The sequence below is a fragment of the Sinocyclocheilus rhinocerous genome, unplaced genomic scaffold (genome assembly GCF_001515625.1).
Source record: "Sinocyclocheilus rhinocerous isolate Xijiao unplaced genomic scaffold, SAMN03320098_v1.1 scaffold515, whole genome shotgun sequence".
Taxonomy (NCBI): Eukaryota; Metazoa; Chordata; class Actinopteri; order Cypriniformes; family Cyprinidae; genus Sinocyclocheilus; species Sinocyclocheilus rhinocerous.
The window spans coordinates 98,793-106,538 of NW_015660140.1; the positions used below are offsets into that span (position 1 = coordinate 98,793).

The window sequence follows — 7,746 nt, forward strand, 5'->3', positions numbered from 1 at the left end:
GGTGAAAATTCTTATTTGGGTCATATTCCAAGACTTAGGCTAGAATCTGTGATTGCGAAGTACAGTAAATATCCACACCGGTGCGGTGACTGACTGCCACACATACTCTTCAGAGCATTAGATTCATCCATGCTGGAGCCGTGCCGCCGCACAACCCACGCAAACTAGATAATTCCGCACACAGCTGCAATTCCAGGTTTTCAAACAGAGATGGCGACAAAGAGGCAAAACTTACAGACTGCAGCTTTAAATCTTCAGTTTTAAACCCCGCCTTTAACCTTGTGTAAAAGTACATTTCACACTTGTAACTTAGAAATGGGGTACGCACTGCTTTTCATACTTTTGCTGTGTAAACCCTGCATTGCGGTGCCAAACTTGTACAGTGTGAAACGATGCGGTGTTAGAATGTTACGGTTAAGGCTGGAATACACTACATGACTTTTGCCCAGATTTTTGGCCCAATTTACAGTCTGGAGAAGTTGACACTAGTTGCTGGAAGTCAGAGACAATCTGCAGATCTGAGTTGACACTAGATTACATAGAAAAACGCGTAGTGTATGTTTGATACTTTACGATTTTAGAACACACTGTTTTCATTTGTAACGTGTCTCCAAGCTACAAGGCGCACATTTCTGCGTGCGCTTGTTGTGATCAGAACAACTGATAGTGTATGATTCTCAGTCGTTTAGCGTATTGACTGTTTAAAAAGTCAGTAAGCGTATGATCATGTCTAGTGTATTCAAATCTGTTCAGATTTTAAAGGGGTCATCAGATGCGAAATTTACTTTTACGACTATTGACTGACATGGCCGTTTTAGCACAGACCCGCCCTGAGTGAGCTGTGAACAGTCCGCCATTGTTTTGACATTGGAGCAGGTGTAGCCAAGAATGTCTCCTAAGTGATTGAGGTGTTTTGTTGTTGGATGTAATAATGAACATAGCAGTCATCATTTACTCCCGATATCTGAGCCGCTGAAGACGCAATGGATTACTTTTGTTTTTGACGGGAATGCGCCTCCCCGATGTACCTAAATGCGCCTATGTTCGTGCAAATCATTCGTGATCCAGCTTCACCTACAGAAGAAGTGAGTATAAGGTATTTTTTTTATTTTTTATAAATCTTTGCAAATCGCCTCTCCTAAATATTGTGCTAGTTAGCAAGTTCCGCGGCTAATGTTTACAGTTAGAGATGCACCGATCGATCGGCCAGGGATCGGAATCGGCCGATTTTCCTCATGATGGTCAGTCAGTCTCACTTCTTTCCGATTCCGAGCCAATCCGTTTTGTTACCAGCAGCACAGGCAATAACGTCAGCCGCGCATTCTCGCTCTCTTCTCTCCGACGACCCCTTCTCTCTCTCACACACGTCTCATTCCACAAAATTGTCAAAATGCCCGTCTTGGCGAGTATCCAGTTAAACACAGTCAGTTTTGGAACGTTAAATAGTTGAGAAAGAGAACGCATGTTGTGTAATATTGGCCTGTTTACACCTGGTCATTTCATGCGTTTTTTTCTGATCGGATAGCTATCGTGAAAAGACCAGGTGCAAATGCCCTCCGAAACGCATTCGAGACCAGAGCATGTGAGCGAAGCGGAGTGGTGTGACGCTCCGCTACGTTTTCCGCTCTATGGACGTGCGCTCCACTCAGTTCAAGTGTAAATGCAACTGGTTGTTGAAACCACATATGTAAATTTTACTCCTCCCAAAATGTTAAAATAATAAACGTGTGAGAGCGTGTTATAGGCTATATGACATTAGTCAGACTGCGCTAATGCAACACGCATCGCTGCGGTCGAGTAGCTGAGTATCTCATCAGCAAGCCGACACGCAAACTGCCGCGAATGAAACTGAAAGTAAGACGCAGACAGTCAACACACAATCATCTTCATTAAAAGTAGTAAGACAAACGTATCTTTTCAGTGCTGATGCCGCACGCTCTCCTATTGCGGTCTTTGATCTTGAAATTAGCTGATAATTAATAAAATGCAGCGCTTATCTTTTGATTTCGTTGACGTGAACTCCGTTAAATTTAAATATAGCGCAGGAATTGAAGATCGGATTTATATCCATTTTGCAACGACACATTTATGTGGCCAAGTGTACATGGAAACGTTTTAACAAATAAGATAGATATCCGATCAGCGAAAACGCATGAAATTACCAGGTGTAAACAGGCCCTATATTGGGTCCGTGGATAAACTCTTAAAGGGACCGCAGTCCAATATTCCTACTGCTGTCTGTCATGTTAATCAAAGAACAAAAGACAAAGAAAATCACTTTCTGCTCTTGACTGAATACGTTTTATAACTTTAATGGTAAGCATTAATCTGTATTTAATTTTTACAATGAAGACTACAGAAATTAAAGTAATCAAATGTAAAATAACGCTGAATGTGTTATTTTGCATTTGATTACTTTAAATTTCTGTAGTATTTCTTACCCGAATAAAAACTTACTTAACCAGAAAAACTTAGTTTCATAGCTCTCTTTATTCTATTGCATTTCTATTGCATTGCCATTTTTTTGTGTTCTTATTTTATTAGACTTTTTACTTGTTTTTTTATGAAAATAAAACTTTGCGTTGAAGAAAATTAGATTTTTATTTGTATATGCTGTCAATTATAGTTCTTAGGAAGAAAATCGGAATCGACAAAAATCGGTATCGAAAGATCACACTAACAAAAAATCGGAATCGGCCAAGAAAATTGCAATGGTGCATCTCTATTTACAGTCTTATGAGAACGGCTCGTCTCCCCACAGAAGAGAGGGGTGGGGTGTGCAGAGCTCATTAGCATTTAAAGGGACATACACTGAAACGGCTTGCTGTGAACAGAGCCGTTTTTGACAGGGTAAAAAGGGTGTTGTTTTACACTACCACTGAGAAATTTTTACCAAAGTATGTTATAGAGTTTTCATTAAGACCCTAAAAAATCATATCAACTTGCAGAAAATGGGCATCCAATGACCCCTTTAAAAGTCGTGTAGTGAATTTCAAAAACAGACACCCAATCCTGTATACCTCATATCCATGTGTTTTGGACATTCACAGAAAAACATTGTGCTGCATGAAGTCGTTATAGCGTTTGGATGGAAAAATGTCAAATGGTGACGAAAACAACATGAATCAGAGTGAATAAGATACTGCTTTATTCTATATAGTTTTTATATTCCAACGAAAACTCAATTCTGGAAAACTTGAAAATACTCTGCAATATATAACACGAGGATGAGCAATACTAGAGCCATTATGTTAGCACATCACATGCGGTGTCATTCTTCCAATAAGGACACTGACACCGCAAATATGAACGTTAACCAGGAGTTTAGGAATGTACAGTGTGAAATGTCAGTTTATGAATACCCAGGATTTATTGTTAACCCCAGGTAAATTATGAGCAGTGTGAAACATGATAATTCAGGATTCCATTTACCTGGGCTAGAATAACCCAGGATTAACTATTGCAAACTGAAAAACCCTTTCATCTAATTTTTAAAAACTTTTTTCTTCAAATCAAAGTTTGTAATTTTGTGATTCACCTCATAGCTGGTTGGTTTAGTTCACGGATTCTAACATTTTAACAAGGACTTTAATAAATCCCTATAGGAAAAACACTTCCAGAACCAAGGATGCTGAAAAAAGTGGATGGGCACTGTTGCGCACCTTATTTTTAACATAAGAGCGGGTGAGGCAATTTGTAATATGAATGTGCAAGACTTTAAATGTCATTCTCTTCCAATTATTTTACCTGTTACCAAAAAAAAAACACTTTTAGTCAGCTATGCTGCTTGATGTTGCACACTTATTAGTTATCATATTATTATTATTTATTTATTTTTTACCAGCAAAAATGAATCGGAAGTCTCGAACATTGAATGAAAATACCTTACCTTTCATGTTGCAAAATAAGGTAGATAGTAACATCTTCGTCATATCACTGCTCAGTTAAAATAAAAGTCTGTTATCTTTGTTGCATAGCAACGTTACTTTATAACAGTAACTTCTAGTCGAAGAATTTCCTTTATTTCACAAATAAATCAGTGTTTTAATGAAAATATCAGTCCTTTAAATAGGTATTATGTGGTGACCATTTTATACAACTTACTAGAGTCTCACTTACCTTTTACAAGCTTAAATATTTATTGTTACTTGTAATTAATTAGTAAAAGCGAGATCACAGTCCCTGTCTGTGGTAGTGAATTTTACCACAGCTGTGATTACATGTGGCACGAGGCACTACTGCTCGCGTGTTATTGCTTCACTAAAAAATGCATTTATGTGCTACATTCTGTTGTGGATCGTGTAAAAAGAGTTTATAGTAAATATAAGTGCTTCTACGTTACAAAATGCTACAACACAATCACGTGTATGTCTCAAATCACCGCAGCCTGCCCGTTGCTGTCTCGACAGGCTCTTACCTGACTAGTCCCACCTTTACCAAAATACATAAATTCAAATTAAAGCAAATCACCAAAAGAGCTGTCATACTTACAAAACGAGCTCCATGCTTAATACAAAGCGGTTAATAGCATTACATACCAGTGGACTCGCACAAATCTGACCCTGAGAAAAATCACGTAGCCCTCCTTAATATAAATTCACTTTAAAGACAATATCATCACGCCTCAAAGACATATGTAGCTGCACACGCGAGTAACAAAGTAAAGTGCGGGTCTTTTCCTATTCCAGAGCGCGTGGTTCTAAAAATATTCCCTGTCGCGTGAGTATAATCCATTGACGAATTATCGACGGCATGACAGCAGTCAATGACACGGCTCTTACTCACCGAGAAGAGAAATCAGTCCTCTGGAGAGGCTTTAACGTGCTTCGGGGATCAGTGTAAGAGCTCTCGCTTTAATGAGGCGAATTTCGGCGCGGAGATTCCTAAACGCTTCCTCCAGCTCTGGCGACCATGTTTGTCCTGACTGACTGACTGACCGACCAACTGACTGACTACTGCTACTGCTGTTGGTGTGGTGTGCATCCGGGCGCCTGAGGGATCAGGGGGCAGGGAGCTTTCCGTGTACGGAGGAAAAATGGGAAAGAACGAGTGGATACAGACAACCCCGTCGATGCCAACGTCCCGTCCCCCTTCAGCTCAAGTATCAACCAAATGGCAGCGGATTTACGCAAATGGGCTTGTTAGGTTTATTATGGGATGTTTTAGATATGGCTGTTATAGAAATGTATTCTGGTGGGTGCACGAGGTCACTGTTTTCCTGAGGAAACCTTTAAAGAGGCAATGTTGTTGGGGCCACATGACGAGACATCGATTCTTATCCATAATGAAGCTGGATTAGGATACGAATAAATTAGGTATCATTACTTTATTCGTAATATTGATATGTTTATGTCTCAGAAAGTGGGCAGGTAGTTGTCTGCATACGTACCGTTACGTAACAGCAATCGCGCGTTCACCACACATGCGCACCACACGAGACTAGTGATAGGAAACCCGACTCCTTTTTGCGTATCGGTTCTTTTAATGATTCGTTTTGTGGGGAAAATATTAAAACGATTCGGCGATTATTTTACTCGAACTGCCTTAATAAAACATATTTGAACCGTAGAGCGCGTAATACGCCAGGGACCGCATAATTGATATTACGTTCTATTCATTTTAATATTTTAAATGATTTATTTTCGTAAACGAGTCGTTCAGACCAGTCTTGTGATTCAAAAGATTCATTGAACAGAATCGACTGGATAGGATTTGTTTACGAATCGGACACAGCTACACGAGACACCTTGCAACAAGTCACTAGGAGTTCATCCTAGACATTGATATATAGCACCAGAATATTGACATTTAGAAATAAATATTTCGAGGAATAAATAGGGAAAGTTTCTCTGTACTATGAAGTACGTGCCAAAACTTATACATAATCAGACACGTTATTTCTTCAGTGCTGCTATAAGAGATCATTTTTGATACGATAATATGAACTATATGCCTATATATTGTAGATTTTTTTTGGCCATTTAAATATTTGATTGTTGTATTGAGATTTTCCGTCCATATGCATATGCAAGTGCGTTTAGGACCAAAAAAAATCTCAAACTTGGTGAACAGCGCCCTCTGTTGTTTCATACCCACATGCAAATATTGATTTAGGACGACGTCTTGAATGCATGGACCATTCTTCGTACGTCGCTTATTACATCCGAGATCAAAAGACACATCCGAGATGATATGATCCAGCTAATCATTATCTGGCTAAATAGGTTCTTCGAGCACACCTGTTGTTGATGATTAGTATGGCTGGATTGAGTTATCTGAGATCATTGCGCGTTCATGCGCTGGTTTAAAAGGGGATATGTATCGATAGTAGAAACACTGATCAGCAACGCTATTATTGGTTGCCCACAATGGCCAAAGAGCGCGCCCACTTTTTCTCGGCGGCAGAACAAGAACTCTTGATGGGGGGCTATGGCGAGTTCCAAAATTTAATAAAAACGCCAGGGAACACCTCAAAGGTGAAGGTTCAATAGTGAAGACAGTGTATCACTGTCATGCCATTTATTTTCATTGCACAGGACCGTGAAGAGACCCTCTCGGATGATTGTCCTTTGGAGGAAGTACCTGTAAGTGCATAATTACACATAAAAACACACTATATAATACACACTATAAATTTGTATCAACTAAAGTACTTTCTATTTTTGACAGCAATATGAGTTGCAGGAGTCTGCACAGAGGCCTGCAGAGAGGGAGTCTGCACAGAGAATTTATACAGCGGTGGAGTGTTTCATATCAGTTTGTCTTTTTTCTCATTTTATTTCTTTTTTTTTGTTTGTTTGTGACATGTGGAGTTCAATTAATTTTCTCTGTAAATGGCACAGGGTCACATCCGTTCCCTCTATAAACGTAGCCTGCAGAATAAAGTAGAATATTTGGAAATAATAAAAAATAAAAAAAACACTGAGGGGACCAATAGAGCTCCAACAGCTAAAGAAGAAGAAAATTGCACTAGAAATAGTTGCTGCAAAAGGAACTTCAGAGTAAGTCGTAAAACACCATTTGACACCGAGCACTACTGTTGACCTTGCATAACAATATCTGTCTTTGCAGGCAAAAGATTACTTTTTTTTTTTCCTTCTTCAGAACAACTAATAAAAGTAATGGAAACCATGTTTGCCTTTTTTTTTTTTATTCTCAAAAATTGTGTTCCACAATGCTGTCCCGTGCAGCTCTGCCACTAGGTTGGTCCAAGTGCACTGGCTGGAGGTCATCATCAGGCTGCACCTCCACCACAGGGGTCCTCTCCTTTCTAATGGTGGCAATGTTGTGTAATACAGCACATGCGACAATGTTGCATGCCCTGTCAGGTGCAACCCTCAGACACTGAAATCTTCCCTTTAGTTGCCCAAAGGTCATTTCAATACGTGCCCTTGTCCTGGCTAGAGCTGCATTGTAACGGGTTTGTGGTCCAGGGTTGGGGTCAGGGAATGGGGTCATAAGATACTGCCTACAGGCATAGCCCCTGTCTCCGACCAGGATCCTGTCGTAATCACCTGTACAATGGTAAAATGCAGTTCTGTTAGGCCCAGAATAAGTTTGTGTGTAATAATACAGTGAGCTTGACATTAATATTTTTCCTTACCACGTTCAAATAATGTGCATAAACGTGACTCTCTGAAAATTCTTGAGTCATGCGCGGATCCTGGCCATTTGGCTTCCACATTTGTGACATGGCACATAAGAGTCACACACCATCTAAGACATTGTAGTCAATCAACTGCATAC

General features: G+C 39.7%; 1 protein-coding gene and 1 long non-coding RNA gene across 4 annotated transcripts in view; both read right to left on the minus strand.

Moving 5' to 3' along the window:
- slc20a2 (solute carrier family 20 member 2) overlaps positions 1-5,416 on the minus strand; it is a 59,348-nt gene extending 53,932 nt beyond the window's left edge. For all 3 annotated transcript variants that reach the window (XM_016533981.1, XM_016533976.1, XM_016533982.1), the window contains exon 1: positions 4,786-5,416. The gene's annotated coding sequence lies outside the window, so the exon portion shown is untranslated. The remainder of the gene's footprint in view (positions 1-4,785) is intronic.
- Positions 5,417-7,158: 1,742 nt separating this feature from the next.
- Positions 7,159-7,672, minus strand: LOC107724888 (uncharacterized). The gene is made up of 2 exons (XR_001638057.1): positions 7,604-7,672; positions 7,159-7,514 (listed from the first exon to the last, which is right to left on the minus strand). It is a non-coding gene; the product is annotated as an uncharacterized LOC107724888 (long non-coding RNA).
- Positions 7,673-7,746: the final 74 nt, after the last annotated feature.